Genomic DNA, 23,928 nt, shown 5'->3' with positions numbered 1-23,928 from the left:
TTATTGTTTTTACTCTTACACTATAATGTATACAGGGAAAATAATGAAGAAACAGAGAATACATTTATAAATTATTGAAAATCTTACATCATATATAACTTTATAAAATTGACTTGTAACATGTAGCCTGTGCTTTAACTATTTTTTTTGAAGTGGGAGAAAGAATGCTCTTTGAAGAAATCTGTATGACAGACAGGGGAAGGAGGTAACTAGCATGAATTACGGCTCAAGAGCAGTGCCTTTGCTTCTCCATGAGGGAAGCACGCTTTAAGGAATATCGGATACGTGCACAGAAGTTGGAAGAGAAGGGAACCCTTCTTCACGTTCTCAGGCAGAATCATCAGTATCTTCAATAGGTCCTTTTAAATATATTTGATATGCAAAGGAAGAAAAACAAAGAAAACAAAAACTAAGCAAACAACTAGAACAGGAACAGAATAAAGGAAATGGACATCACACGGAAGGTTTCCAGTAGGGAGGGGGAAGGGAGGAATAGGGGAGAAAAGGTACAGGGAAGAAGAAGCATAATTGGTAGACATTAATTAGATGGGGAGAGCTCAAACATGGTATAGGAAAGAGAGAACTCAAAGAACTTTTATGTACAACCCATGGACATGAACTAAGGGAGGGGAGAAAGCTGGAGGGTTGGGGGTGCAGGGTGGAGGGTGGATAAAGGAAAAATTGGGAAAACAGTAATAGCATAATCAATAAAATATACTTTAAAAGCATATTTGATATGCAAAAGCATATTATTTTAAGCAAATCTCTGAAGTGTAAATAATATTAAACTTTAAGATCACAGGATTTGAAATCCAAATGTCCTATGGTCAAATATGTTCCAAAGCTTACTAAGTGCTTGATGTTGGGGAACCTATTTAATATACTGGAGTCTCAGTTTTATCATTTATAAAATGGGCAAAATTACTGTTGCTAATGGAATTCTCATAAGGATAATAGTTAGGATAGCTTGGATGTCCTATATCCAATAGATAGGATAAAGTGACTAGTGTGGAGCCTTATGTAAAATAGGCACTGATCAAATGGAACCAATTTTTCTTTACCTTATTTCATAGAAATTTATACATATGGGTATGTATGTATGTATTTGCATAATCCATTGTTTTCATTAAATTTTAAAATTTAGAAATGAGCACTATTTCTCAGTTACAGGTGTATTCTGAAGCAGTCCTCCTCTGGGAATAATCTTGGTTGGTGCGGGTGATTGCTGTTTCTGCTTTCAGACAATTTTGTTACATTTAACAATATCGTGGGGACACAGAAAAATCTGTCAGTTATTCTGCCCTGTCACTAGGACTTCTTTTGTTCTCTCTTCTGAAAGCCTAAGATGCAAGTCTATGGGAAATAATCAAAGAGGAGCGACACCAGTGGGCGCCACGGCTGGCTCCGATGCTCCTCCTTCAAGCACTTTTCCTCCTTGAAGCAGTAGATGTGAATTCACCCACGATGAAGAGCTTAAATGATATGCTCTCTTACAGTGGCAAAACGGAGCGTGTTTGCAGTAAGACTAATTCCTATCGCAGGCTTTAATCTATTTGGTTTTTATTTTTCACTGAAAATCACCACCAAGGGCTAATGGCCCTCCCACTGTGGCCAGGACAGGGCAGATTTTGCAGGGGTGCTCGGGTGCAGAGTCTCAGATGCTCTCCAGTAAGGAAAAGCATTGGAGACAACCAGTGTTTCGAAGGCTTACAGCAAATTATTCTCCACTCAGTGGTCCTAATATTTTAGGTTCAAGAAACCAATTAATACAGTTTACTTGTAAAGAAAAGTAATTAGGCTGGATTAGATACAAATTCAGTGCAATTTTCTCTCTTCTGCTGGTGGTGAGAGAGATTAAAAAAAATAAGCTTAAACTGTGGCTACTAACATACCTGTAAACCACCCACATATTATGTAAATTTTCTGGTTTTCTGAGGCCTTGATTCTAATAAGGATCTGGTAAATATTATGAGATGTTTAATACTCTATTGTTTTTATTCAGAACCTAAATTAGGATTAATCTTTTTTAGGATTTTTGTTTTCACTTTTCACTTAAGTAAGCTTTATTGGACTTGGAATGTTTCTGACAACTGTATCTTCTAAAGAACTTTAAAAGACCTTTTACCTCAATCTCTTCTAAAAACATATTTCATGAGAAGTAGGGATTACTAAGAATACCCCAATAAAAGCCATATCATTTTACCTTTATTGTTTCAAAGATCAAGCAACTCAGAAATAGCCATATATTTTCACAACACAGTTTGAAGGCTGTAGCATGGACTGGGACCCACTTTCTACATGGTGGGCCTGAAATTCCAGCAGGTTCATTCCTGACTTCTGCTGCCTCTGAAAACACACGCAAACATGCCACGCAGGCAAAGCCGAGAGCAGGAGCAGGGATGAGAGGACAGCTTTATTACTTGTCACGTCAATGCCTTCTCCACCCGCCTAGGTGCTCTTTCCCTTTTATAAAATAATGTTTTATTCCTTTAATAATATGAATTAGCATTTATATAGCATAAACTGAGTTATAAAATACTGCAAATTTCCAGCTCATTTCTCTGAAATGATTTACTCATTTCATGCTCCCAGAACAAAAAAACAAATCAAAACAAAACATACACTACAGGGCAACAGGTGCTTCCAAGTGCCTTGAGAAAAATACATCCATCATAATGCCATGATGTGTTATCTGCACATTATTTATTGACTTTCTAGCCTTGTCCTAAGGTAGAGTAAGCACCTGCAAGCCATGGTAATGGTTTTCACAGGATGCTTCCACATTCTAGGCCATTTTCATCAGAGCATTGAAGATTTGTGGCTTGACATCCTTTATATACTTTACATAGAGCACACACTTCAGCTAATATAAAAATAAAGCTACATAAACTCATCTTCTTCACTCCCTCTCCCACATCTAAACATGTGTGTTGCAATAATATCTCTGTGTTCTGGAGGTGTGCCCTCCCCTCCTCCTGCCACTTATACCTTTGTGTTTCTGTAGTACCAGGTTGGATCACCACATACTACATGTTTTCTCAATGTGTCATACTTGCTGAAAGACCTACGCTGTACAACTCTATGCAAGTTTTCCTATTGAAAAATTTCAGTGTGGTGGTGACAACCCTCAGAATTTCTCATTTTCCTCATCAAGTATAATGGTTTTGTAATTTTACATGGGTATGGGGTGTGCAACATGAAGAAGGTAAGGCTATTATGAATGGATTATAAAATAATTCTCTATGGTAATTAAAACCCCATATTTTCTCCTTCCTTATAAAAGTTTTCTTTTCTTGCATTGAACACTTAGAAAAAGGTGTTTTAGTATAAATAGGGTCTTTGGCTTTAGTTCTAAGAGCTGATATAAGCTACAAAGATTTTTTTCTTTTTCAAAAATGCAGTGCGGTAAAAGGATTGATGGAGCCAACTCTTGTTGAGTGATGATAATATGAGGCACAGCTGTGAACTAGATGGTTAGGTATTTCTTGTTTTTCCTTTTTCTTTTTCAAAGTATGTGTATCTACTTATTCTATTTTTTACTAGTTAGGAAATGTCAACAGGCAGCTATTTGGCAAGGGTGAGTGCATACCTTGCCCAGTATAGTTGGTTCTAAATGATATTCTTAATGTCCATTGCACAAGGCCATGGAGTAGGCTACTGAACAAATATAGAGGAAGTGGTTAATATTCTTAAGAAGCAGTCAAGGATTATACCAGGATTTTTTCTTAGTGGCTGTTGTCAAAAAGCCTAATAAATTAGCATGAGCAAGTGCCTGTGGTTTAATAGTGCTTGTAACCCAAATGCAGTTCTCCAACACGCAAAGCTGGCCTTAGGGGTGATGGAGACGTGGAGGCCTTCACCTTCTGAGAGTCTCTGCCTCTTTGTGTGGGTTGGATTTAATTTTACTGATGAAAATGGACTTTCTCCATGTGCGGTAGGAATTCCAGACTTACATTCCTCCAGCTTAACAATCTGAGAAGACAGTAGTTCTTTTTCTTCTAAGTCTAGTTAGTAAATTCCCTGGTGCTAGAAGTTTTCTGAGCCAGTTCCCCCTGAGGATATATATCAGAAAAAATATTGCTATGAGAAATGTCCGATATCTTACTGCCTATGTTTTCTTTACGGATTTTTATGGTTTTGAGTCTAACATTTCAGTATTTAATCTATTTTCAGTTTATCCTTGTGGATGGTATAAGAAAGTGGTCTAATTTCATTTTTCCCCCAAACCATTTATTGAATAGACTATCTTTACCCCACTGTATATTCTTACCTCCTTTGTCAAATATTAATTGATCATAAAGGTGTAGATTTATTTCTGGGTTCTGTATTTGGTTCCAGTGACCTATATGTCTGTTTTTATGCCAGTACCATGTTGTTTTGATTACTATGGCCTTGCAGTATATTTTGATACCAGGTAGCATGATTCCACAAACTTTGTTCTTCTTTCTCAAGATTGCTGTGACTATTCAGGGTCTTTTGTGGTTTCATGTACATTTTTGAAATATTTATTTTAGTTCTATGAAACATGGTATTGGTATCTTGATTAGAATTGCATTGATTCTGTAGATTGCTTTGGGTGGTATGGACATTTTAATGATGTTAATTCTTTTTATCCATTAACACAGTATCTGCTTCCATTTATTTGTATCTTCTTCAATTTCTTTTTTTCAGTGCCATAATTTTCTAAGTGTGGGTCTTTTACATTATTGGTTAAATTAATTCCTAGGTATTTTTTTCATGTAATTGTAAATGAGGTTGTTTTCTTGGCTTTCTTTTCTGATAGTTTATTATTGGTGTATAAAAATGCAACTGATTTCTGGATATATATATTTTGTATCCTGCTATTTTACTGAATTCATTTATCAGTTCTAGTAGTTCTTTGGTGGAATCTTTAGGGTTCTCTACATTCAGTATCATGTCATCTGCAAATTTGACAGTTTTACTTCTTTTCCAGTTTGGATGCCTTTTATTTCTTTGTCTTGTCTGATTTCTGTGGCTAGGACTTCCAGGACTCTGTTGAATAAGAGTGGTAAAAGAGAACATCCCTGTCTTGTTTGTGAACTTAAGTGCTTTTAGTTTTTGCCCATTGAGTAATATGTTGGCTATGGGTTTGTAATATATGGCCTTTGTAATGTTGAGGTATGTTCCTTCTATTCCCATTTTGCTAGAGCTTTTATCATAAATGGGTGCTGGATATGTTATCAAATGTTTTTTCTGCATCTATTAATATGATCATGTGATTTTTATTCTTTATTTTATGTGCTGTATCACATTTATTGATTTATGAAAACTGTACTAACCTTGCAACCTCAGAATAAGTTCCATTTGATCATGATGTATGATCTTTTTAATGTACTGCTGGATCCAGTTTAACCCACACAAGGAAAATTCCTGGGGCACCCAGCTCAGGCGATGAAGGAGATTACACCATTGGGTCCCATAGGATACCTACTGTATGAGGCCACCCACCTAAGACTTAGAGTATAGTAGATCTACCTAATACATAGAAACATACACAAAGAGGCAGCCAAAGTTGGGATACAAAGAAACATTCACAAATGAAAGAACAAGAGACACTCCAGAAAAAGAGCTAAATGAAATAGAGGCAAGCAATTTATCAGATATAGGGATCAAAAGGAATAGTTAAAAAGATGCTCAAGGAAGATAATGAGAACTACAACAGAATGAAAAACGACATAAGACATAGAAACCATAAAAAAAGAACCAGTTAGAAATAAAGAGTATAATATTGGAAGTGAAGAATACACTAGAAGGAATAAACAGTTGGTTGGATGAAGCAGAGGAACAAATCAGTGATTTGTAAGAAGAGGTAGCAGAAAACACCCAATCAAAGCAACAGAAAGAAAAAAGAATTTTAAAAATATGAGGATAATTTAAAGCACCTTTGGGACAACCTGAAGTGTTGCAATATCCACATCATAGGGCTATCAGCAGGGGAAGAGACAGAGAGCAAGGGATCAAGAACATATTTGAAGAAATAATGACTAAAAACTTCCAACAGTGTGGTGATTGCTGGGGGGAGGAGGCTATAAGGGGACTAAATGGTAATGGAATAAAATGTAATAAACATTAAATCAAAAAAATAAAAGTAAAAATAAAAACTTCCCTAATGTGGTGAAAAAATAGACACATAAGTACTGGAAGCACAGTGTCGCAAACAAGATAAACCTACAATAAAACACATCATAATTAAATGACAAAGGTTAAAGACAAAGAGAGAATCTTAAAAGCAGCAAGAGGAAGACAGTTACCTACAAGGGAGCTCCCATAAGTCTGTCAGCTGATTTCTCAACAGATGCATTTCAGGCCAGAGAGACTGGCATGAAATATTGAAAGTGATGAAAAGCAAGAACATACAACCAAGACTACTATACCCAGCTAGTCCATTATTTAAAAGATATAGAGCTTCCCAAACAAACAAACCAACAAAAACAAACAAAAAAATAAAGCAGTTTGTTACCACCAAACCAGTATTATAATGAATGTTAAAGGGACTTAAGAACAAGAGAAAACAACAACAACAACAACAACAGAGGACATAGTTAAAAGAATAAGATGGCAATAAATATGTACCTATCAATAATCGTTTTAAAAGTAAATGGCTTAAATGCTTTAATAAAAAGACATAAGGCAGTTGAATGGTTAAGAAAATAAGACTCACATGAAAGACACACATGATTAAAAGTAAAGGGATGAAAAAAGATATTTCATGCAAATGGAAGTGAAGAAAAGCTGGAGTAGCAATACCTATATTTGACAAAATATTCTTCAAAACAAAGGCTAGAGTAAGAGACAAAGAAGGATGCTATATAATAATAAAGGAGCAGTCAAAAAAGAGGATATAATCCTTGTAAGTATTTATGCACCCAACATAGGAGCACCTAAATATACAAAGCAAATCTTTTTTTTTTTAAGATTTTATTTTTTTGACTCGGCTGGTGTGGCTCAGTGGATTGACTGCTGGCCTGCAAACCACAGGGTCACCAGTTTAATTCCCAGTCAGGGAATATATGCCTGGGTCCTGGATTCCCAATCAGGGCATATGCCCAGTAGGGAGTGCACGAGAGGCAACCACACATTGATGTTTCTCTCCCTGTCTTTCTTCTCTCTCTAAAAATAAAATAAATAAAATCTTTAAGAGAGAGGAGAAAGAGAGGGAGAGAGACATTAATGTGTGAGAGATACATCAATCAGTAGCCTCTTGCACACCTCCAATTGGGGATGTGGTTGCAATCCAGGCATATGCACTGGCCAGGAATTGAACCAGCAACCTTTCAGATCTCAGGCCAGCACTCAATCCACTTAGCCACACCAGATAGGGCGTATAAAGCAAATTGTGATGGACGTAAAGGAAGAGATCAACAATTACACACTTATAGTACAGTATTTTAACACTCCATTGACAACAATGAATAGAGCTTCCAGACAGAAAATCAACAAGGAAATGGTGGCTTTAAATGAAACACTAGATCAGATGGATTTCATTGATATTTTCAGAGCATTTCACTGCACAGCAGTAGAAAATACATTCTTTTCAAGTGTACATAAAACATTTTCTGGCTAGACCACATGTTAGAACACAAAGTAAGTCTCGATAATGTTAAGATGACAGAAATCATATCAAGTATTTTCTCTGACCATATGGTATGAAACTAGAAATCAATTAAAAAAAAACTAAAACACACACAAAGACACAGAGGCTAAATAACATGTTACTAAGCAATGAATGGGTTAACAATGAGATCAAGGAAGAAATCAGAAGTTACCTTGAAACAAATGAAAACGCGAAACAACAACCAAAAATCTATGGAACACAGTAAAAGGAGTCTCATGAGGGATATTCATAGCGTTACAGGCTTATCTCAAGAAACAAGAAAAATCTCAAATATAAATCTAACTTTACACTTAAAGAAACTTGATAAAGAAAAACAAACAGAGCCCAAAGTGAGTAGAAGGAAGGAAATAATAAAGATCAGAGCATAAATAAATAAAATTGTATCGAAAAAATACAAAAGATCTTTGAAAAGATAGACAAGATTGACAAACATTTAATCACAATCATCAAGAAAAAGAGAGAGAGGACCCAAGTAAAAACAGAAATGAAAGAGAAGTAATAACTGACACCAAAGAAATACAAAGAGTTGTAAGGAAATGTTATGAAGAGCTACATGCCAACAAATTGGACAACCCGGAAGAAACGGATATATGCCTATAAACATACAATCTTCCAAAACTGAATCAGGAAGAAACCGAAAATCTGAATAGACAGATTACAACTAATGAAATTGAAGCACTATTTAAAACAAACAAACAAACAGATAAACACAAACCCTCGCAACAAACAAAAGTCCTGGACCGGATGGCTTCACAGGTGAATTTTACCAGACATTCTAAGAACTAACACCACTCCTCACACCATTCCAAACAATTCAAGAGGAGCGGAGACTCCCAAGCTCATTTTACAAGGCCAGTATTACCCAAATTTCAAAACCAGAATTTTCTTTCTATAAAGAAAAAAAATTATAGGCCAATATTCCTGCTGAGCATAGATGCTAAACTCTCAACAAAATATTCCTCAGGTTTCTGTGAGGGATAGCTCATCAATGCCTATAAGAGTCTTGAAAATATAAAGTGTTCTATAAATATTAAATGGCTAGGTGCATATCCTTTTTGTAAAAATAACAAGATTATTAAAATTTGAAAAATTTATATCCAATTCCTATTCCTTCACAATGGGAATGACCATGTTTCAAATAGGGAGTCCCAGAATATTTTTAAAATATACCTTAAAATATGAAAATTTGGTTTTATTCTTACATAGATGATTTCTGAGGCATTTAATCAATGAAAATAAAAAACATGCTATGCAAACTTATAATAATACTGGTATAAATTTCAAAGAGCCTATGTATTTATTACTCTAATTGAATTACAGAATTGTAGATTAGGAAGAAACCTTAGCCAACATGTAGTGTAGTTCTGTTCTCCTTTTCCTTCCTTTCTTTTTTTTTTTTTGCCAAATTTATGATCTGAGAAGCTCGATAAATTTATATTACCCAACTAATACATCTGATACTCCTGTAAGTCCTCTGAGGTAACTAGGGAATTTTATTTATCTTTATTTTTCTAAACAATTTATCTGATTCAAAATATTTGGAGGTTTTGAAGAAAAGTCTGAATTTTGGATTAAGAAACAGAGATGGGTGAACTGGCTTGAATGTAGAGTTGTGGACAGAATTGGCAGAGGAAGCCCAGGTTTTCTGTCTTAGTTATTCTTTCCATTCCACCTTGCTGGAATTAATCCTTCCTGTCATATTAGGCTTCCAAATTAGGGTCTAAACTGCAGTGTAGGCTTTTATCACATGTCTTGGGGCTGGTAGAGTCTGACAGGATAAACAAATGACTGGCTTTGTCTGCCCTGGCACTAGGAGAGTCAGATGCCTCAGCTGCTGGGAAATGAGTCTCCGTTTTTAACCAGAGAGAGAGTTGGAGAGCAGCAGCTTTATTATTATTATTATTATTATTATTAGCTTGATTTAAAGAGTATGAGCATTTAGGTGAAGGACAATTGGATTTCTTGAGGTAGTGCTTCAAGTTCCTGGCCCCGTTCTCTTCGATGTTGTCTGTGACCTAAAGGGAAAGGAGCTAAGAGAAACCATCTACAAACAGCAGCAATAATAAGCGGGTCACGATTTCCCTGTGAAGACAAGAGGACAGTTGCATAGAATCTAAATCTATTGTGAAAAGCATGTTTCTTTCTGCTCTCCTAGAGGCAGAGTGTATTAGAAAGGAAAGTTGATTGGCCAGAGTAGAAAAGAGAAAAGCGTTTTGCTGAGGTATGTGAATTACTCAGCGGTTGAGAGTGACCGGCCCATACTCCACACACTGCTGAGTCCTCTGAGCACGGATTGGCAGGCTTCAGAAACCATGTGTTCACATCACGGATGGGATTCATGGCATTGGGGAAGTGAGAGCATAAGGGAAAGCAGGAGATGGAAATTTGTGGAATATAATGCAGGCTGCCCCACCCACGTACATACACTTTGATATAGAGGGAGAGGTCTTGAAGGACTGTAGTCCTAATGGTTTAGTGGTTGGAAGGAACCCAGGCTCACAGCTTCTCAACGTTTGCACAGCTGTGGGGTACTGGCAGCCCATTACACCTCTAGGGATGCTGATATGGATGGTATGTGGATGTTGAAAATGGTGCTAAAATAAGTTTTATTCTCATTTATCAGCAAAAATTTAATTTAACCTAAAATCATTTAAAAAAAACCCTAACCATTGTCATATCTTTCCTAGCGTATTGTGAGACTGGGCAAAGATGAACACTGGGGAGGTGAAGGTGGTTAATTTCCTGGGCAAACTATACCAGCCCCCCACTTGCAGGAAGTCTTACTCCTTGCTGACCGTTCCAACAGTTACTTTTAACTTCTTGAGTCATTCATACCCTTCCATGTAAGGCCCCTGGAGATAGATGCTCTGCACTTGCAGGTGGGAGACGAGGGTAAGGAATTAATGTAAAAGACTGTGGAGGCCCGTTGAACTACTTCATACTCAGAATCAACTGCTAGAGAGATAGCACAAGAGTCCAACCCTGAAGAAAGTAGATGGTATAGGCTTACTAATTTTATTTATTCAGGGTATTTCCAAATTTAGGGGTTTTTGTTGTTTTTTCCATAAATGAAAGCTAAAAACAAAATATTCCCACTTGTAAGCTTACAGGTTTGCTTTCTTACTACTTTGCCCCCCAACTTCTGGCTGCCTCTTTGACCCATCTGTCTTACAAAAACATATTAAAGGCCATAATTAAGATAATTAATGTTAAGAATATAAATATTATTTCATTAAGAAACATTATTATTATAACTCTCCTTTACTTATCACTGCACCCTCTATATAAAATATCTTTATTATTAAGTGACTAGTTTTCAATCACTTTAATAGAAAATGTAATTAGATTTTATATCACAGAGATACATTTTCACATCAATGTATAGAATCACACAACATGTACTCCAATTCTGTATATCAAAACTCGGTGCACACTTTTCAAAATCTCTGTTTTTGTTTGGAGAAGCCACGCTCCTAGAACAAATATAATCTCAAATTTCTCTATCCCATTGACGTCCTATAGGACCATCAAAACCCTATGTGTGTTGCAGTTGCCTAAAGGGATCTTAGGATTGTTTAAATTAAACTTGTTCATACTTGGTGAAAAAAATAACACAAATTTAAATCACATAGTCATTGTGTATCTTAAAGAAAAGCTTTTTTAATGTGAAAATAATTCTAGCAAAATATCCTGAATACTAACGTGATTAACAATACACAGTGATCATCAGAAGATTTAGCATTCTACGCTGCGCTCACCGTCCAAAGGGCAGGCACCTAACACATTAGACACTTTGTGTCTTTTACCATGAGATATGGTTTGACTCGTATTTTAGCTGAATCCCTGCCATTGCACAGTGCATTTAATTGTCTTCTGTCCTGCATGTGTCTCCGTCGCAAATAATTCTGCCACACCTGGATTCAAATACTTCCAGACCTGACCCAATGCAACTTTCTAAGAGACCTCCCAGGCTCCAAAATGTCTCTCTCACTGGCTACCATAGTCCTCACAATTTCTATCATTAAACTTATTTCTTTAAAATAAGTTGAACTTGCCCTGACTTATGTGGTTCAGTTGGTTGGCCATCGTCCCACAAATCAAAAGGTAGCAGGTTCGATTTCCGGTCAGGGAACATGTCTGGGTTGGGGACCAGGTTCCCGGTTGGGGGCATGCAAGATGCAACTGATTGATATTTCTCACACACATCAATGCTTCTCTCCCTCTCTTTCTCCCTCCCTTCCCCTCTCTCTAAAAATAAATAAATAAAATCTTTAAAAAATAAATAAGCTGAATTTTCCTTTTAAATTATGAATATATTATCTGGAAAGGGTAGGGTTACAAATTATATAAATTATATTAAATTCATTATCAATATGGGATTATTCCATGTATGGGCAACCCCCACTCACTTCTCCCCAATTTCACGTCACCCTTCCTATGAAGCCCTGGAGTGGTAGTTTCCACCCAATGCTCAGGAGGTATGTAAACCTTGACAGGAAGAAGAAGAGAACGGGTAAGGAAGTTTTAGAGCACAGATACCTGCTTAGGGAAGGCAAGCCCAAGTTGGGTACTAAAGAGTGAAACCCCAAACAGCTGTGTGGACAGCATGAACATACCAAGTGCCTAAAAGAGGGGCCCCAGGTGGGTTGGGCAGGGAAAGGGATATGCCAAAGACAGACTGGACCTACTTCATAGTTTTGAGCTTTCTTTCAGAAGACACTAGAGATATAACAGAACCAGGTAGAGGAAGGAGACAGGGAATCCAGATTATTTATGGACGTGATAAGTCTTTAAGCGTGTAAAGCAGGCAGTGGAGACAAGTGCGGGTAGACTGAGGGGAAGGATGTGAACAAAAGAGGGGGTCTTAATAGCTTCTTTGGGGAAGCAGTGATTCAAAGGCACAGGTGTGGATTCAACTTAGACACCCTGATCTGGTGGGTAAGTGCATATTTTCTTTTTACACGGCTGGGTTAAATTACTTCCCCTAGGTCATCCAATTAATCACTTGGAGAGCGACGAATAGAATTCAGCTCTCAAGGCTCTCATTTCACATCTGGAGCAGTCAGACCGGGCTTCTCCTTCCTGAAAAACCCTCTTCATTAAAAAAAAAAAAACCTTTCACAAATCAATAAGCTTTACGTTTGTTTTTTTTTTAACAGAGAATTTGTGAAATCCTCTTACTATTAGTGTGATGTAAAACTAGGGTAGTAGTAATTTGTAAAAATTATATATATATATAAATTGGTTTCTGGTTTATCTTTGATTCAAGAATTTAAAATATCTATCACAATTGGTTTGATTCCTCCCCTCACCAGCACCCCCCCTCAACCCCAAGGTTTTAAGATATTATTCTGGGAGCTTACAAAAATGAGTTACAGATCTGAGAAATCTGGGCAGAGCTGAACTGTTGCATGACTGATTGTGTGATATATTGCTCTTTTCACTAATAACCACAAAACAGGTAGAGGCATGGCAGACTAATTTGGTTTTTATGTCCAGCTGTAAGGCTAGACACTGCATCATTCTTTGCAGAAACCAGTGACTTTAGGCATGTGGAACTCGTAGTCATGACAACAATAAACCAGCTTTGAGTCTGAGTTTCAGCTCAGAAACTGCCTTGTCTCCATTACTTCCTGCTCATGACCTGACTTTTCTTACTCTCTGGGGCAGGGGGCTGGGGCTTTATGAAAGATCTATTGAACAGAGCCCCAGTATATGTTGAAGGCTTAAAATGTCTGGCTTGAAAGTTTTGCTTGCACAGATGGCTAAAGGCTGGAAGGAGGATAGATCAATCATTATTATAGCTAATGACACGGTTATAAGGGCATACACAAAGGTGAGCTGATTTGGAAAATGGGAAAAGGCAATGTGAAAGGAGGAATTTGGAAGCATTTCTTTCAATAACATAAAGATAGCTATCACAAATAAAGTGCACTTTTAAACACATGGGGAAATTATACTGTTATTCTGAGAGGACCTATCAAAAGAGTACAGTGAAGATTAATCAAACAAAAATCAGTACACAGAGTTGACTGTGTGTGTGAGGGTGTGTGTTTTAAATTGGAATAAACAATCAGCAGACAGTCATGGAGAAAATCTACAAGTAATCATTTTTGTGCCCCACGTGATTAATGGATTCAATAGTGACTATTTAAGAGACAGCCTAGCCCAGTGATATAAGGACGCACCACTGGGCCCAATGGACTCTGTGAAATGCCTGCTACATTATTAGAAAGTTCTCTATGCACTCTGGATATTCAACTTCAAAGAGAAATTATGTGATTCCCACTGTTGCATTGGTGAGAGATGAAACGAGATAATGGAGGGAAGGAGCTGAGCCCAGTGCCTGGGATAGAGCAGACCCTCAGTGATGTGCAGCTGTGCGTGTTGGTGCCGTTGGTACTTTTGCCAGCAGGCTTTGCCCCATAATCAAAACCTGCCCATGATTAAAATGGATGAACTGTTCATTGTTACAGAGACATGACCATAGAGCCTGAAAGACTATTTTCTTTCTGGAGAGATGTTCTGGTGTTGCTATTTTCTCTATATAATCTAAACTTTAAGGAGGGCAAAGAATTACTGGCCTGAGAAGGCAAGAAAATAGGGTGTAAATTGCGAACATAAAAGATGACATGTCTGGAGATGTTTGTACCTTTTTACTGTGCAGCTTTCTCTTTTCACAGGATGTGAAAAATTCCAGCATCATTTTTGTTTCCTATTCGTTTAGCACATTGACCTAGTTCGATATGATTGCCCTTTTTTTAAGCTCCTATTTTCCCGCAAGTTGCTACCTTAAACCAATGGGAGGAGAAATAAGATATAGATCAAATCCTAGAAAGAAGCCAAGTGCTTCCTTTCTTTTCTATGTACTGAGAAATTAAATGATTTGCTTTCCCCAGAGATCAACTTTATAATTTTACGATCATGTGGTTAAACTTCTCAGTAAGTGAGATGCTGCCCAGAGGCCAGGCTAGCCTCCCTGACCTTGTGGAGTGCGGATCACTATGAGAAATCTGATAAAGTACATTCATTTATGAAGTTACAATTTGAGAAACCATGAACCACAAACTGATTATGGATTTTTTTCTTATAAGAGTTTAATGGTGTTGCAAATAATTGAATTTCTCTTTCATTGTCCCCAGACAGGCATTTAAAATTCATAGCAATGTAAGATTATTTTCTGATACACAATTAGGTCACATTTTTATCTTACAATGTTTATGAGAGAAATACATATTTTATACATATCATTAGCATGAAAGAGTTAATATACTTCCAGAAAAAGATAAATATAATCAATTTCTCTAGTAATATTAATTTTTATGGATTTTAAATTGATTAAAACAGTAGGCTGATTAATAGGAGAGAAATTTAAACACTAGCAAAAAGATATCTGGAAATATAAAATAAATATATATTATATAATTACTATATTGCAGAATAGATGTGATTAGTGAATAAATTTTCTGAATATCTGAAACATGATTGAAAAGTAAAATTACATTTTTATGAAGGACAATTGCAATAAAAACAATACTTTTTCATCCAAATGGGCTTGCACTGAAGGTTTTTCATCATCTTTTAATTAGATTCAGATAAAAATGTAGCCAAAGTTTGGAAGGCTTTACTGTTCTGTCACAAGCCATTGTAATTTCATAAATATCCGTCCACTGATGCTTCCACGCTTTGAAGAGGATTTCAAAAAGCACAGGTCATTTTTTACTAAGTAGAATGTTTAGTCTATGCAAAAGATAAACCTTTTGAAGATTCAAAGTCTTTAAACATGCACAGAAGAAAGAATTGTCTTTTTAGGAGTTTCTTCCTAGAATATTTCTGTCTCTTTAATATTGGTATATTTTTGTTATTGCTCACAAATGTTGCTGATAACGGCATTTCAAGTAAGGGAATTCAAATGGTAGAATAATAAATTTATTCCTTAATATGTAACAGAAGGTTGATTCATCAAATGTGGATTAATGTTCATGATGTGCTTAACAGCCAAGAGCTCCAGTGTACCTGGTAGACGACGTACAAGCATAATAATGACCAAAGGCCAGATTCTTCCTCTTTGAATTCTCTGTGGATCTCTGTTGAGCACCAGGGCAGAAGCGGAATCCAGGAATACAGACACAGACTTAGTCAAAGCAAACCTCTATTCCAGAGCTCAGTTTTAAATGTATATATGTATTTAAAGAGACCTAAGCTTCTTACTAATAAATTCAATAAGTCAATTAATTTGTAGCTTCTTAAAATCTAAGTTATTCAAGTTAGCAGCAAAGTTTTTAAACTTGGGCTGGAACTAAAAACACCACTAGTTAGCAAAAAAACTTTCTGCAAAGTTGGATATGCTATTTGCAAATATTTTTATAATTCATTGATAAGAATTGATATACAATACCTAGGTTGACTTATTTGTAGTTTATATATGTATATATTTTGATGTTATTTTATGTTCATTAACCTTTTATTTGACTCATTGTTCATTAATTATGATTATTATAGCATTACTACTTTTTGAAAACTTTCAGATGATTTTATTTTTTGTTGTTTGTCTAGTGTCCTCATTAAATGTAAAATAAAATGTTTTTTTTCTTTCTCACTGACCTTATCTTCTGCATATTCTGATTACTCTTGAACCAGTAGCTTAAGGATAGATACAAAAGTGATGAGAGTTTGATTTAGCTTTGGCTTTTATTATCAGATACCCACAAGGAAATAAAGCTTTGATCTACTTCCTTGGAAAGTTAATCCCCGTGATTATGTGGAGATGTGTGCAGTGGTAGCTATAGGGATATACATCTTTAATCTCTTGGTGTTGAATACTTAATCCAGTTCAGATTCTTGGCAAAGAGATTTAAAGAAAGAAAAAAATAATTACACTCTTCATGGGCTTTGTATTCTGGAATGAATATTTGGTAGCTCTGCTCGCTCTTTTACAGTTCAAGAAGCGTGCTTAGGAAAATAGATTTAGGCTTCCTGACAGTGATGTAAAAATTGACGATTTTTGTGGTCCTCAATAGGCAAGTTTAAAGTATACCTATTAACTATAGGGCAGTTTGGGTGGGGTTTTTGTTATTCATTTTATTTATCTCAGCAAAGTGAAGGCTGAATAGAGAATATGTTATTTCCAGTGGAATAGTTTAAAAATTATTCTTGAACTGGAAATACTGTTATTAAAAAGTGTTCATTTATTTTATAAATAAAAAAATTTTATATGCTGGTATAGACCATAATATGGTCACTAAATATAAATATAACACAGCTTCATTAGAAAATGTCATAAGTCAAACACATTTAAAATCACTATTCCATTTTTTGAGAAAATATGAGTTAGATTAAAGTATGTATAAGCCAATTTTATTAGTTAATCTATGTTAAGATAATATATATCATTTTTCAATTTATATGACACATTATAATTTATAAATGTCATATCAAAAAGGGAAATATAAAATAATCAAAATCTCATCAACCTTAGATAAACATTTAGCATTCATGATGCTTTATGGTAGTAGACACACAACTTAGTACCTTTTTACAATTAACATCATTAGTGATATGTTTCTTCACATTGTTTCATGTTATGCATACATATAATCATATATTTATAATATGCCATGAGGCATATTATCATCATTTACTCAACTCCTTCTCCAGTTACCTTTCTGTATTATGAATAATATCAGAATGTACTTGAATTGAAATCTGAAGTGTTGGCAAAATAAATAACATCATTTTATTATTGTGCTAAATTTTCATTCTTGATTACAAAAAGTTGTAAATATGTAGAACTGTTAGAAATTAATCTTGATATCAGAACAAGGGTAAGTAATATTTTGCACAGGTCTTATTCAGTTTCAATCTAATATTTTAGAGTTTTAAATAAATTGATGTGTGAAGCAAATATTTGAACGATGAAACTGTCTCTTAGAAGTAATTTTTGGTTATTGGTATGTTATACAGCAGTTTGCTAGTAATTCAGATTCAGCCATCCATGTTCATTTATCAAAAACAGAAGCAGTCTTTCTCTTTCTTCCCTTCATTAAGTATAGGGTAGCTCTAGCTTCTTCTGTGACTGAGGCCCCCAAATTTTGTGACCTATTTGATCTTATAAAAGTTCATGTTCCCAATGAGGTAAAATTTAACCTTCAGAATTTGTCTTGGTAATGTATAGAATGGCAACTGGGCAGTAGGTGAATAAAGGTTTCTGTGTCATTTGGGGGAAGAGATATTGGATTTTACGTTGTATCAAAATGTACTTTTTAGGGCCTTCTGAAACACTCCCTAAAAATATGCTAAGATCAAACAAAATTTCATAGACTTTCCAAAGGTTTTTTAGTATGAGTATATGTAATTTAAGAATATATTTGGGGTTTTTATAAGCACTTCCAAGGGGAGAATTCAACTAGGTGTTTAATTTATATTGGTTTTGTTTTTGAAATGAATTGGAAAGACATTCTGGCATTAGGTAGTCAAAAGATAAATTATATTTGCAACCAGCTCTCAATATTCCTCATCTTATGTATTTTCGCTTCCTGTGCCTTGCCTACTCTGCTTAATAGCGATTTATAGAGGTGAGTGACTTTAGTACTTACTCTATTATTCAGGAAATTTTCTAAAACTAGAGAGATTAAAACCCTCAAGAAGAACTTTTCATTCAGCATAAAACCTTCTCTTTTACTTCCTTCTTGAAGCTGACCTTCCTTCTTTCAGGTGACACCAGGTGGAGGCCTCTTTGTCCTGTCCATGCTCCCGGCTTTTGGTGCGCATGTGTGGAAAGTGCCCTGCAGTGGCGGGAGCGGGGCGCAGGGTGCGGGGTGCGGGGCGGGGGCGGGGGCGGGGGAGCTGGTAGGAAATGTGTGAAGAAGAGAAACAAGTTGGCAGGTGAAGAAAGACTAACCTAATTCCTGGAATGTGTGTTTCCTCAGTGCAGCAGGAAAAAATCAGTTCACTGATGAGGCGAGTGTCAGTCCTTGCCACTGCACCTTCTGGAGTCACAATTTATAGTGGGTATTTGGGCATTTTTCTCCATACTGTTTAAATATTGCCAAATCTTTTTTGTGTACCCAGATTTCCAGGTCAACTCTACGATAATTTATATCATTGTCTTTAAACATCTGGTGTAGGGACTCAGGTGGGTCCCAGAACTGTTTGCTAATGATTCAGGATGAGATAAGGAGTTGGGCCAGAATGTCAATCAACCAAGTTGCTCAGCACAGCATTTAGTTCATCATATATATATATATATATATATATATATATATATATATACACATTTTATATAGTAAAACTTTCTTATTCCTGGAGTGCTGGTAATAAACAGTTCAAAGGCTACTGTGAGTGGCAGTTATTAGATCTTTCCTTTAAGCTTTGTATTAATGTTACCTTTGTGCAAACCTGTAAGAACTTAATGTGAAAAAGGAAAATTTGCTGGTAAAATTGCACAGCTGCAGCATGGGTTGTAGGTGGGGCAGTGAGGCAGAGAACCTGGGTCTTGGTTTAGACTCTGCCATTTACCACTTGTGTGACCTAATATGAATATTTTAATCTCTGTGAGCTGCTATTTTTCTCATTTGCAAAATGACCTGGAATTGTTTTAGATTAAATATTCTAAATAAATGTATCAAATTTAGAGGAACCGAAGCATTATATTCTTATATTTAGGCCCATATTGTTAGCACATGAAAACTGACTATTGATTAAACATGAGGACAGGGGCTAAATGGGTTTCTTTAAAAATTTAAGTCGGACACCTCTACAGATCTTATCCCTTGAATATTTCCTGTCTTTAAGCACATGCTTTGGCATTTGAAAAAGCCTCTCTCTATGGTCACAGCATGTCTTCATTGCGTCTAATAATGTTCTGTGATTCACCCTGAAGGTTAAGAAACATGCTTTAGCCCTGACTGGTGTGGCTCAGTTGGTTGAATACCATCCCACAAAGAGAAAGGTCGCCATTCCCCATCAGGGCACATGCCTGGGTTGCAGGCTGCTCTCTGGTTGGGGCTTGTATGAGAGGCAGCAGATCCATGTTTCTCTCACACATGGATGTTTCCTGCCCTCTCTTCCTCCCTCCGCCTCTTGCTAAAAATAAATAAATAAAATCTTAAAAAAAAACAAATATACTTTAGCCAAAAACCACATTTATTTCCATGTCACCTTTATGAGGAACCATGGCAACATCCATTTTCTCTTTTATACGGTCACGAAACCTTCAATCAATAGGAGAATGCAGTAAGAATTGCCAACTTTTTCTGCACTTTTATATATGATAAAACCTTATTCATGCATAACAAAAACATTATAAATAGGCATTGCAAGTTTCTTATGATAGTCCAATTTCTTGTCTATGAAAACAGCAAAGCCAAATTCACAGTATGAAAAAATTAAGGAAAGATATTTTTCTAGAAATGGGAATGACATTAAAAGTGAGTTGTTTTAGAAAAAGCTTGCAATATTACCAAAAATGTAACATGTTAATTTCTAATTAAACAGGTTTATCATCCAATAAGCTGGTCAACTCACATCATTTCAATTTGCAGGGTGGGGGGAGATTTTTCTAGGGAGAGTATTTATGTGTGTGTGTGTGTGTGTGTGTGTGTATGTTGCTGCCTTTGTTGTCCCTCTCCTACTTCCATCCCTTTCAGCAATCTGTAACCACACTCTGGGTCTACTGGTTTGGGATCTCTCGTTAGCATCTAGTCTCAGATGCCTTCACAATATTGTAGTACCAGTGACTTCCCACCTCTCTTTCAGCCTCCTCTCTACATAACAACATCTAAGCCAAAGTAGACCAGGCTCCCAGATCACTTCTCTTGCACCATGTCACTTTCCTTTGTTCTTGTCTTTTTATCTAGATTCTAGGGCCTTTTGTCTAAATTGCTCAGTTACTCTTTTTCTTTTTAAAAAACTTTATTTATTGATTTAAGAGAGAGAGGAAAAGTTGGGGGTAGGGAGAGAGAGAGAGAGAGGGAGGGAGAGGGAGCGAGGGAGAGAGAGAGAGGTGTTGTTCCACTTAGTTATGCATTCATTGATTGATTCTTGCACATGCCCTGACCAGGGATCAAACCCGCAACCTTGGCATATCTGGATGATGCTCTAACCAACTGAGCTACCCAGTCAGGGTTCCCCCATTTTTTCCTTTTCAATTCACATTTAAAGTTAGCAAGCTGTTATCAATTATGTTCATGGCTATATTTGGGTAGGGTAGCTGCTCGAATAAATATTTGTTGAATTTGATTACTGAAATATACTCACCAGGAGCTAGGCCAGCTGCTTCGTTCTTTACATCTATTTCCTAACACTTCAGTTGGACATGATTGCTATCTCCTTTAGACTCACATAGCACTGTCGTCGAACCTGTCTTGGGACATTTATCACTCTTAGTGTGCACAAATGCAGCTTTTGTTGTCAGACAGATGGAAGTTCAAACCCTGGCTTCTACCTAACTACATAATCTTGAGCAAGTTGTTTAATCTCTCAAGAACACAGTGTCTTCTGTCAAATGAGAATGATCATGTCTACCCCATTAAGTTTGTATGGAGATTATATGGCATAAAATATATACAGAATACTTTGCTTATTGTAAGCACTTAATAATAACAGGAACTAGACTTGCACCATACTTATGTTCAATTCATCATTTTGAGTTCTTTACATTCATTAACTCATTTGTTCCTCACAACAACACAGCGGAACAGGCCCTACTCTCCCTGTTCTGCAGACGAGGAAGCTAAGGCACAGAAAGGTTAATTACCGTTCTAAGGACACAGCACTGGCAGGATGAAAGAGTCAGTATTACATGGGCTATCTGGCTTCTGCACTGACCATTTGCTGTGCAGCCTCTCAGTAGTTGTGCATTGTTGTGAAAGAGCCATAAAACCTGAATTTTACTCCTAGGTTATCAGCAGCCGTTTACTCATGGGCAAGTCACTTTTTCTCTTTGGGACTTAATTCAGTATTTTTATCTACAAAACAAAAGAGTTGTGAGGCAAACAACCTCTTTGTCTTTCCAGCATCCTTCTTTTTTAGGGAGTTGCCCTTCCCCCAGCCTACATATGGAGGGGCTGTCAGGCACATGGCCACCAGCTTCCCCCACTCAGGGCCTCCAGAGTTTTCCATGTTCCCAGCCAGAGTAAGTGGTTCAGGGTTGAATGTACGAACTAAGCAAGGTTATATCCTCTCAGACCTCAAGAAATATGTTTTTTTTTAACAAAGTAGATACTAAATAAATATTTTTCAAATGAATTGTTCAACCTGTAACCCAGGGTAAAAATAAGTGTATCCCGGATTAGGAGCATATTTTTCAAATGACTTTTCTAGGCTCCTGGCAATTGACCACTTTGAGAATGATCTAAAATAATTAAATCCAGTCTTTCGCTGGCTTAGAGATTGTCCCTGAACCAACTGACTTCGCCTGGACCTTGTTTAGAAAGTCGGCTCTAGCAAGTGGTTTGCTTGGTGCAAGGTGAAACGGCTCCTGAGATTTACAAGCAAAAGAAAAGAGAGACTTGTTTAGGGATAAGTAGGATATAAAGGAAATTTCCAATTATGGTCCCTATACAATAACATAGGGGCTCTTGAAAGAATAGGACAAAATGGTTCTTTCAACCGTGATCATATCTGTTCTATGTTAAATCCTCTTATATTCACATACACCCACGTGTGTGCACACGACACAATTTCACTTCACAAAGATGCAGAGATATCCACATGTTGTGTGTGAGCAATGCATAAAGACATTAAAAGCTGCTTTCATTTTGACAAATGTGTATATATACACCCACTGCTTCTTGTGTCCAAATGCATTTATATACTTCGAACCACACGGAAAGATCTCTGCAATCATCCACAAGTGAACCCTTTACAAAGAATGTAGGCTCTCTTAATTCTGTCTCACGTACCAGGAAGTACGCTAAGTGCTTTGCGCATCCTCTCATAACCCTCTCCGCAGAGATCTGAGACAAATAATATCATCCCCCCTATTTTATCAATGGGGCAAATTGAGATTTAAGGGTAAATAACTTGCCCAAAGTTTCACACCTAGTAAGCAGTGCAAGTCTTTCTGACTTTAAATGCTCACTCTTAACCACCATGCTCTGCTACCCCTCCCAGATCTAATTAGTATTAGTAATAAAAATAAGGAGATATTGCCTGCCCAACAAAATCGGGAATAAGTGGTTGACCTGAGAGAGTGTGATATCACATGTGTGAGAAAGAGGGAGTAGGTATACGGTACATGGGAAAAGAGTCAAGTTTTAAACATTTAGGGAGCTCATATTGGAAAAAAAAATAAAACTAAGACACACAGTCCCTTCCCAAGTGATAAATCTTTTCCATTTGCTGTGACTTTCACGTTAAATAACTTCTATGTTTAACATGAACTCATAGTTGCATAGCTCAGACTGCTTGGCTGCATTCTCCTTAGGGCTCTGCCAGCCAGAAAGTGAGCCAGGCTGCCAGCAGCGGCGAGGGAGTGCGTGCTGCAGCCTGCCAGATGTAGCTGCAGAAATCTAGCAGCAGATTTAGTATTTCCTGTAGAGGCTTTCCGAGAAGAAAAGTTCCCAGCTTGTTTGTATATGACGAGCTTATGTTTCCATGATGCCTTGAACCATGGCTTTTGAGGGGTCATTTCATTTCGTAAACATTGTTCTGACTCTATAGGGAATCAGCTGCATTCACACAGCCCTACTTATGGAAACAATAACATTTGATTTTTAAATGGAAAATATATTGTTTATAATTAGCTTTACAAAAGGGACTTTTCAGAGTCATGCAAAAGATTAGGGCGGTGTTTGGTGCCATGTTCATCCATTTACAGAGGTGATGGAGACAAGGTAACATTTGCTGATGAGATAAAGCCTTAAAAGGCTTGGAAATGTGGGAGGTCTTTAGAGTGGGCACCAAACTCTGTTTAACACAACACGCACAGTATTAGCTGCTCACATCTGTCTGTAGCTCAAGCAGAAATAGCCATGGAGTTTCTGAGAGCTAGGGCTTGGGTTCCGGTGGCTTCACTCCAAAGTCTTATGTAGCTTTGGGGAATAGCTTCAGTGTGGTTGCACATGTGGTTCCTTTTTGTGACATCAGATGAAGATCTGATTCAGCATTGCCGAACCTGGGATCTGGGGCTCAATCATTTATTTTTAAAGTTCAGAAGATGTAATATTTCTTTATACCTAGCTTTAATGTATTTGTTATAATACTTAGCCTTCTATAATTTATGCAGTTATGTGAAACATACTTTATATTTTATCTAATATTGATATATTGAGGTCTTATATATTTTTATC

The sequence above is a fragment of the Desmodus rotundus genome, chromosome 3, assembly GCF_022682495.2.
Source record: "Desmodus rotundus isolate HL8 chromosome 3, HLdesRot8A.1, whole genome shotgun sequence".
NCBI lineage: Eukaryota > Metazoa > Chordata > Mammalia > Chiroptera > Phyllostomidae > Desmodus > Desmodus rotundus.
Note: the sequence above shows the minus strand (reverse complement) of the source record.